At 49.0% G+C, this 8,777-nt stretch overlaps 1 pseudogene; it reads left to right on the plus strand.

Moving 5' to 3' along the window:
- Window positions 1–6,507: 6,507 nt before the first annotated feature.
- LOC101151948 (hsc70-interacting protein-like) lies at window positions 6,508–7,697 on the plus strand (annotated as a pseudogene).
- Window positions 7,698–8,777: the final 1,080 nt, after the last annotated feature.

Below are 8,777 nucleotides of genomic sequence, written 5' to 3' on the forward strand. Positions count from 1 at the left end.
AGTGCCAAAAGGCATGGATGCAGGAGGGCTGGACAATTGTAGTCACTTTTATAGTTTACCATAAGGCTGTTCAAAAATTTTGATTCTATTTCTGTCTGGCTCTTTAGGGCTATGTGAGCTGCTTTGGTCAATAAATTAGAGTGAATGAAATATGGCACTTTTGGGTGAAAACTTAAAAATCCAGTGTGTGATTCTCTTCTTTTCCTTCCTTCTACTGTGGATAGCAGAGGATCACAACAGGGGCCTCCATGACCCCAATTCCATAAATGACTGGGATGATCAAATTCCATCCCCTAGGCCCTCTGTCACCCACATTGCACATGTAGCATGAGCGAGAGCTACAACTTTCGTTGCTTGAAGTCCCTGAGATCTGGGAATATTTGTTACTGCATCATAACTTGTTATATCCTGACAGATACAAGTCCCTACTATGTGCCAGACACTATCTACTGGTCATAAATCAGTGAACAGGAAAGGCACAATCCTTGCCCTTGGTCAGCTCACAGTCTTTTGAGAACAAAATACAAAACAAGTGAACAAATACATGTATACTTATAAGCATGTAAATTATGATCTGTACTGTGAAAGAAAAGAATTGGAGTGAAAAAGAAATGAGGAATGAGAGGGACTGTGAAAGAGGGGAATCAATGCAGATCACGTGGTTGAAGGCAAGCCTCTCTGGAAAGGAAGCCTGGAAGCCAAGACATGGAGGGTGGAAGGAAGACAGCTGAGGCAGCCTGGGAGCAAAAGCAAAGCATCCTGGGGCCGAACAGTGGATGAGAAGGCAGAACAGAGTGTGAGAAAGCAGAACAGTGTGTGAGAAGGTGGAATAGAGTGTGAAAAGGTGGAACAGTGTGTGAGAAGGCAAAACAGTGTGTGAGAAGGCTGGAACAGCATGTGAGAAGGTGGAACAGTGTGTGAGAAGGCTGGAATAGAGTGTCAGAAGGCAGAACAGAGTTTAAGAAGGCGAAACAGAGTGTGAGAAGGCAGAACAGTGTGTGAGAAGGTGAATCAGAGTGTGAGAAGGCTGGAACATGTGTGAGAAGGCGGAACAGTGTGTGAGAAGATGAAACAGTGTGTGAGAAGGCTGGAACAGTGTGTGAGAAGGCGGAACAGTGTGTGAGAAGGCGGAACAGTGTGTGAGAAGGCGGAACAGTGTGTGAGAAGGTGGAACAGTGTGTGAGAAGGCTGGAACAGTGTGTGAGAAGGCTGGAACAGTGTGTGAGAAGACGGAACAGTGTATGAGAAGGCGGAACAGTGTGTGAGAAGGTGGAACAGTGTGTGAGAAGGCAAACCAGTGTGTGAGGAGGCTGGAACAGTGTGTGAGAGGGAGGAACAGTGTGTGAGAAGGCTGGAACAGTGTATGAGAAGGTGGAACAGTGTATGAGAAGGTGGAACAGTGTATGAGAAGGTGGAACAGTGTGTGAGAAGGTGGAACAGTGTATGAGAAGGTGGAACAGTGTGTGAGAAGGAGGAACAGTGTGTGAGAAGGTGGAACAGTATGTGAGAAGGCAGAACAGAGTGTGAGAGGGTGGAACAGTGTATGAGAAGGCAGAACAGTTTGTGAGAGGGTGGAACAGTCTATGAGAAGGCAGAACAGTTTGTGAGAGGATGGAACAGTGTATGGGAAGGTGGAACAGTGTGTGAGAAGGCAGAACAGTGTGTGAGAGGGAGGAACTGTGTGTGGGAAGGCAAAACAGTGTGTGAGAAGGCAGAACAGAGTGTGAGAGGGTGGAACAGTGTGTGAGAAGGCTGGAACAGTGTGTGAGAAGGCTGAAACAGTGTGTGAGAAGGCAGAACAGAGTGTGAGAAGGTGGAATAGTGTATGAGAAAGTGACACTGTGTGTGAGAGGGTGGAATAGAGTGTGAGAAGGTAGAACAGTGTGTGAGAGGGCAGAACAGAGTATAAGAGGGCCAGAGAAGGAAGGGCTGGCTCACTGCAGAAGTGAAAGGAGGCCACACAGCAGGGAGAAGTGAAAGGGGAGGGTTCCCCAGGATGAGGATGGTGTGAGGAGGGGGCCAGGCCACAGGGCCTCAGAGCCTGTGGAGAGGAGCTTGGGCTTATTTGAGGCACCTGGGCCCCCCCCAGTGCTCAGGGACGTGAAATGGAGTCCTTTGGGAAGCTTCCCATTTCCTGCTGGGCTGGGGGCAGTGCAGCAAGCTGCTCACATCCCTTGTCCTTGGGCATAAGCCCCAGGGATGTCAAGGCTCACGCCAGGCCTCACGGCTGCCTCAGAGAAAGGGAAGCGTGACTTCCCCACAGTAATTTTGACACAGTACAATAAACACTCCTCTCTTCCTGCTTGGCTGAGGCCCTGGTCAGGTGGACGCTGGCCATAGGCACCTCTCCGGGCTCTAGCCCCACTCTGGATCCTGCAGAGACCCAAGTAGGGGCAGCTGGTGACCAGAAAGCTGCCTGCAGTTGCTCACCCCTGCCAGGCTCCAGCAGGGCAGGAGACATAGGCCCAGGGCTGGCTGGAGTGACTCAGATGTCCTCATAAGACACCAAGGCCAGGCCAGGCCAGACTCTGGGATCCTCAGTGGTGTCCCAGCTAGGGTTTCAGTCCTCCCTCCCACCAGCCTGCAGGAAAAATAGTGTGTTGTATGGTGCCCATGAAGACCAGAGGCAAGCGAGGCTCAGGGCCTGGGATGGGGCTGTGCAAACACACTCTTCTCCTCCATTCTCTCAGACTGTGTTTCTGTCCCCTGTGACAGCTACTGATGGGTGACAATGTCCAAGCTTGTGGTTGAGTGTTTTGCTTGACAGTGGGTGGATGGGGGCAGGGAGAGGTGGGAGAAGCACAGACGGGGCTTCAGCTGGGCCTCCCTTTGTGTTCCACCCTTCTCAGTCTACACACCCGCACCACACACACACACACCACACCACATATCACACCACACGCATACCACACACAGATCACACACCACATACATCACACCATACACACCACACACACACCACACCACACATGCACATCACACACTACACACATATATCCACACACCACACACATGCCACACACAAATAGTCACACAATACACTACACACAACACATACCACACCACACACATACACACACATATATCACACACCACACATAAATACCCACATGCCATACCACACACACCACACACACACCCCACACTTATACCATACACCACACACACACCCCACACATATACTCACATAGTACACACCCCACACACACCACACACATATACCCACACACCATGCACACATTACACACATATACCCACACACCACGCACACACCACACACACCACACACATATACCCTCCCACACACCACACACCACCCCCCCCACATAAATACCCCCACACACACTGCACACACCATACACATACACCCACACACACCACACACACATACCACACTGCACACACAGCCCACCCACTCTAATCTCTGCCTCCATCTCTATGTGCCATTCCCCTCTTTGTGCCTCAAATCTCCCTCTCCTTTCATCTATAAGGAGATCTGACTTTGGATTTAGAGCCCACCCTTAAATCCAGGACCATCTCATCACGAGATCCTTCATTACATCTACAAAGATACTTTTTCCAAATAAAGGTTTTTCCAATGAAGTTCCAGGCAGCTGTATCTTTCCATATGAGGTTCCAGGCAGCTGTATCTTTCCATATGAGGTTCCAGGCAGCTATATCTTTCCATATGAGGTTCCAGGCAGCTATATCTTTCCATATGAGGTTCCAGGCAGCTATATCTTTCCATATGAGGTTCCAGGCAGCTATATCTTTCCATATGAGGTTCCAGGCAGCTATATCTTTCCATATGAGGTTCCAGGCAGCTGTATTTTTGACCCACAGGGTCAATGGGTCTCACCAGACTCCTAAAGGCAGTCTTGGAGCTTGAGCCCTATGACTTTTCTGACTTGGCGACTCTGCCCAAACACACCACAGGTCACAGCAGTAATGAGAGCAGAATGGTGCCTCCTGCGCTGGGCCCCGCGAGCCGCCATGCAGAAGGGACTGGAAGGGCAGGGACTGCAGGAGCTTCCTGCGTTCTCTCTTGCCTCCTCCCCTTGGGTAATGGGGTCCTCTAACATGAGCATGGTGTAGTTGCAGCTCGCCCAAGTGCCCCATGAACAGGTGAGGAACCTGAGGCCTGGGTCACATGAGGAGGCTAGGGACTGGGACTCTGGATTTTTGTATTACCTGGAGCAGGACCCAGAGGTGAGAAAGTAGTTTGATAAACTGAAAGAAGTTATTGTGGCAGACGTGACATGGACACTGGGTGAGGCTGACAGGTGGGCTGGGTGGGCTGGGGGAGACCTTGCTATACCCACTGGAACAGCAGGAGCCCCTGATCCAGGATTCCCTTCTATCTGGTGACCTGTCCCATAGAGGGGCAGACCCTACCTGTCTTCCCAGATCAAAACATGCTTTTGAGGGAGACACAATGAACTCCTTCATGCTAAGGCACAAAGGGTCATGGGGACAATCAGAGTTGACCTCTTCAGAGGTGCGGGCTTTTTCAGACCAGGACTCTGAGAAGACTCCACTTACAGGACAATCTCCTGAACCCTCTCCCATCCCCTCTCTCCAATGCGTAAGGATGCTGGATTCAGAGAAGGGATACGACTTGCCAAAGTCACACAGTGAGTTAGTAGCAGAGTCAAGACCCAAGCCACGAGACTCCTACAGGTATCCTGCGCTGTTTCTAGCCAACAGCCCCTGCACGCAGTTCTCCCAGTCCAAAAGCTCTCATTCTACAAACGAGCAAGCTGGGGCTGCCGGCTCAACATTGCTTTGTTGGTTTGGGAACAAAACAATAAAAACAATGTGTTGTGTAGACTCTTGTTTTGCTCACAAGCTGAGATCTCTTGGGGCAGAGTTCTTGCTGGGCCCCTCTGAGTCATTAAACTTCAGGCCATCGCAAGCCAGAGAAAAGAGATGTTTTCTGGGTCTGGAGTAGAATGAGGGTGTCTTCCTCCAGCCCCCCAGATCCAGTCCTTGGTTCATGCTCCTTGATCCCAAGGCCACTTCTGTTCTGAGAGTCATTTCAGGAGGCAGGCTATGCGGGCTCCGAGGTCTGGAAGAATCAACTTTGTGTCCTGGGATCCCCTCTTCCCTGCTGTGTGACCTCAGGTGGGTTGCTTAACTTCTCTGCAGTCTCTGGTACTCCCAGCTCAGGGATGCACTGAAGAGAAGCCGCACCCTGCCTGGAGTCAGGAGCAGCACAGTCCTCCATGCAAGCCAGTTTCCTCCATTCCACTTCAAACTCAAGGCGGTCCTTTCCTAGTGGTACAAACAGGAACTGAGCAGGCTGGAATGGCTGTTTGAAAGAACTTTCTGGCCAAGAGGGTGTGTCTACACAACTTGGTTCTCTGTCCCCAGGGATCTGGGAAAAGTTCCAGGCCTGAGCAAGTTTATCAAATTCCTTTCTTTACCCACCCAGCCTTGAATTTCATGGAAAACAAAATAGAGAAGAAAAAAACAAAGTAGCCTAACATTTGCTTTAGTTAGTGCATGGATTTTAAAGTCTCTCGAAGCTGGGTTTCTGCACTTCGCTGTCTCCTTACTGGGTCTCCCGGGTATGATATCTCAGTCCCTCTGAGCTCAGTTTCCCCATTTCCTGCATGTAAAATGGGTACAGTGATGAAGCTCCTGCTCTGTGTTAAAGGGCGAGTGAGCCATGCCCGAGAGCGTGCAGCACAGCTCTTGGTATGACATCAGTGGTCACAGTATGACAGAACTGGTTGTTGTTGCCGTGGACAGCCTTTTTCACACTCTGCCACAGTGTCTCCTGCAACAGTTCTTGGCTCTAGCCCTATTTCTGTGTTCATCCAGAAAGTTCTCTTTCTTCTCCACATGATTGCTCAGCTGCTCACTTGCTGGTCTCTTTGGGCCACAACTTTCTCCCCTGAACAAGCAGAGGCTTAGTGACCTCTCAGGGGTTGTTCAGCTGTGACATCCTCAGAGCCAGCGTGGCCTTTGCATATTTTCAGAAAGCTATAACGTCCTTCTCCTCATACGTTAACCTCCTCTTCTCCAACCCAAATGGAGGCAGCGCATGTTTTGGCTCTTCAGTATCCATTCCCCCTAGAATCTGACAAGAATTTTGTTTAGAGGGTCCGGGCGTTGAGCTCTGCTCAGTGCATGCAGCCACACAATATGCTTTTGGACGTGGCTTCCTAGAGGGGATGTTATCTCCCACCTCCTTGAAGGCGCGCATTTCTGGGGTTGCTCCATCCAGGGAGCTGGTTCCTAGTTAAGAATATGAGAATGTATGCAAAGGGAGGCAGGCAACAGCACGAACAGCCACGCTTCTAGAAGATTCTAAGGAGCGCGCAGGAGCAGCGCAGAGGGAGTAGCAATGAGCAGGCAGAGGACCCGGGGTCACGAGACCATTGGGTGGGAGGAGCCAGCAGCCAGGGAGGTTCTAGTCTGTTCTGCCTCGCGGCAGCCGCCCTCTTCTGCGCGGTCATGCCAAGCCAGCACCTGGGCCTGGAACCGGGCCGCAGCCCCCCAGCTTCGCCCACCACCTCCCTACCATGGACCCCTGCAAAGTGAACGAGCTTCTGGCCTTTGTGAAAATGTGTAAGCAGGATCCGAGCATTCTGCACACCGAGGAAATGCGCTTCCTGAGGGAGTGGGTGGAGAGCATGGGAGGTAAAGTACCACCTGCTACTCAGAAAGCTAAATCAGAAGAAAATACCAAGGAAGAAAAACCTGATAGTAAGAAGGTGGAGGAAGACTTAAAGGCAGACAAACCATCAAGTGAGGAAAGTGATCTAGAAATTGATAAAGAAGGTGTGATTGAGCCAGACACTGATGCTCCTCAAGAAATGGGAGATGAAAATGCGGAGATAACGGAGGAGATGATGGATCAGGCAAATGATAAGAAAGTGGCTGCTATTGAAGCCCTAAATGATGGTGAACTCCAGAAAGCCATTGACTTATTGACAGACGCCATCAAGCTGAATCCTCGCTTGGCCATTTTGTATGCCAAGAGTGCCAGTGTCTTCGTCAAATTACAGAAGCCAAATGCTGCCACCCAAGACTGTGACAGAGCCATTGAAAGAAATCCTGATTCAGCTCAGCCTTACAAGTGGCGGGGGAAAGCACACAGACTTCTAGGCCACTGGGAAGGAGCAGCCCATGATCTTGCCCTTGCCTGTAAATTGGATTATGATGAAGATGCTAGTGCAACGCTGAAAGAAGTTCAACCTAGGGCACAGAAAATTGCAGAACATCGGAGAAAGTATGAGCGAAAACGTGAAGAGTGAGAGATCAAAGAAAGAGTAGAACGAGTTAAAAAGGCTCGAGAAGAGCATGAGAGAGCCCTGAGAGAGGAAGAAGCCAGACGACAGTCAGGAGCTCAGTATGGTTCTTTTCCAGGTGGCTTTCCTGGGGGAATGCCTGGTAATTTTCCCAGAGGAATGCCTGGAATGGGAGGGGGCATGTCTGGAATGGCTGTAATGCCTGGATTCAATGAAATTCTTAGTGATCCAGAGGTTCTTGCAGCCATGCAGGATCCAGAAGTTATGGTGGCCTTCCAGGATGTGGCTCAGAACCCAGCAAATGTGTCAAAATACCAGAGCAACCCAAAGGTTATGAATCTCATCAGTAAATTGTCAGCCAAATTTGGAGGTCAAGCGTAATGCCCTTCTGATAAATAAAGCCCTCGCTGAAGGAAAAGCAACCTAGATCACCTTATGGATGTCACAAGAATACAAACCAATGTACCTTCTCATCAAGAGAGCTGGGGTGCTTTGAAGATAATCCCTACCCCTCTCCCCCAAATACAGCTGAAGCATTTTACAGTTTGCCATTAGGTTTGCCATTAGGGTATTCATTCAGATAATGTTTTCCTACTAGGAATTACAAACTTTAAACACTTTTTAAAACAAATGTAAAGGGTCTGTTAATTCTTCTATTTTTCTTTACTAATCATTTTGGATTTTTTTTCTTTGAATTATTGGGCAGGGAATATACTTATGTATGGAAGATTACTGCTCTAATTTGAGTGAAAGTTATTAGCGCGAGGCAAACATAACTCATTTGAGGATAAAAAAAAAAAGAAGAATTTTGTTTAAAGAGTTATTCTCCCTCACTTGTGGGCCAGTTTGGTGGGATATAAGTCAGGATGGGATACACACCCCTGGATGAGCTGTCGGTGTTTGGCCACAGCCAGGCCCTTTACACTATCTTACCAGACTTTGAATCTCTGGCAGAAATATATGAGATGGAGGAATGAACAGAGGTCATTTGTTCCAGTGATTGGCCGCATGGTCATCTGAATACAGCCCCCAGAGATATCCATGTTTCTAATCCCTGGAACCTGTAAATATGTTACTTTACATGGCAAAAAGCCGGGCGCGGTGGCTCATGCCTGTAATCCCAGCACTTTGGGAGACTGAGGTGGGTGGATCATGAGGTCAGGTGTTTGGGACCAGCCTGACCAACATGGTGAAACCCCGTCTCTACCAAAAATACAAAAATTAGTCAGGCGTGGTGGTCCACACCTGTAATCCCAGCTATTCAGGAGGTTGAAGCAGGAGAATCACTTGAACTTCGGAGGCAGAGGTTGTAGTGAGCCAAGATCATGCCACTGCGCTACAGCCTGGGTGACAGAGCGAGACTCCATCTCAAAAAATAAATAAATAAATAAATAAAAATAAATAAACAGCAAAAAATTTTTGCAGATGTTATTAGGTTAAGATTTGAGGTGATGTATTAGTCCATTTGGGCTGCTATAACAAAATACCTGATACCAGGTCACTGATAAACAGCATAAA

Source organism: Gorilla gorilla, chromosome 7 (genome assembly GCF_029281585.2).
Source record: "Gorilla gorilla gorilla isolate KB3781 chromosome 7, NHGRI_mGorGor1-v2.1_pri, whole genome shotgun sequence".
Classification (NCBI taxonomy): domain Eukaryota; kingdom Metazoa; phylum Chordata; class Mammalia; order Primates; family Hominidae; genus Gorilla; species Gorilla gorilla.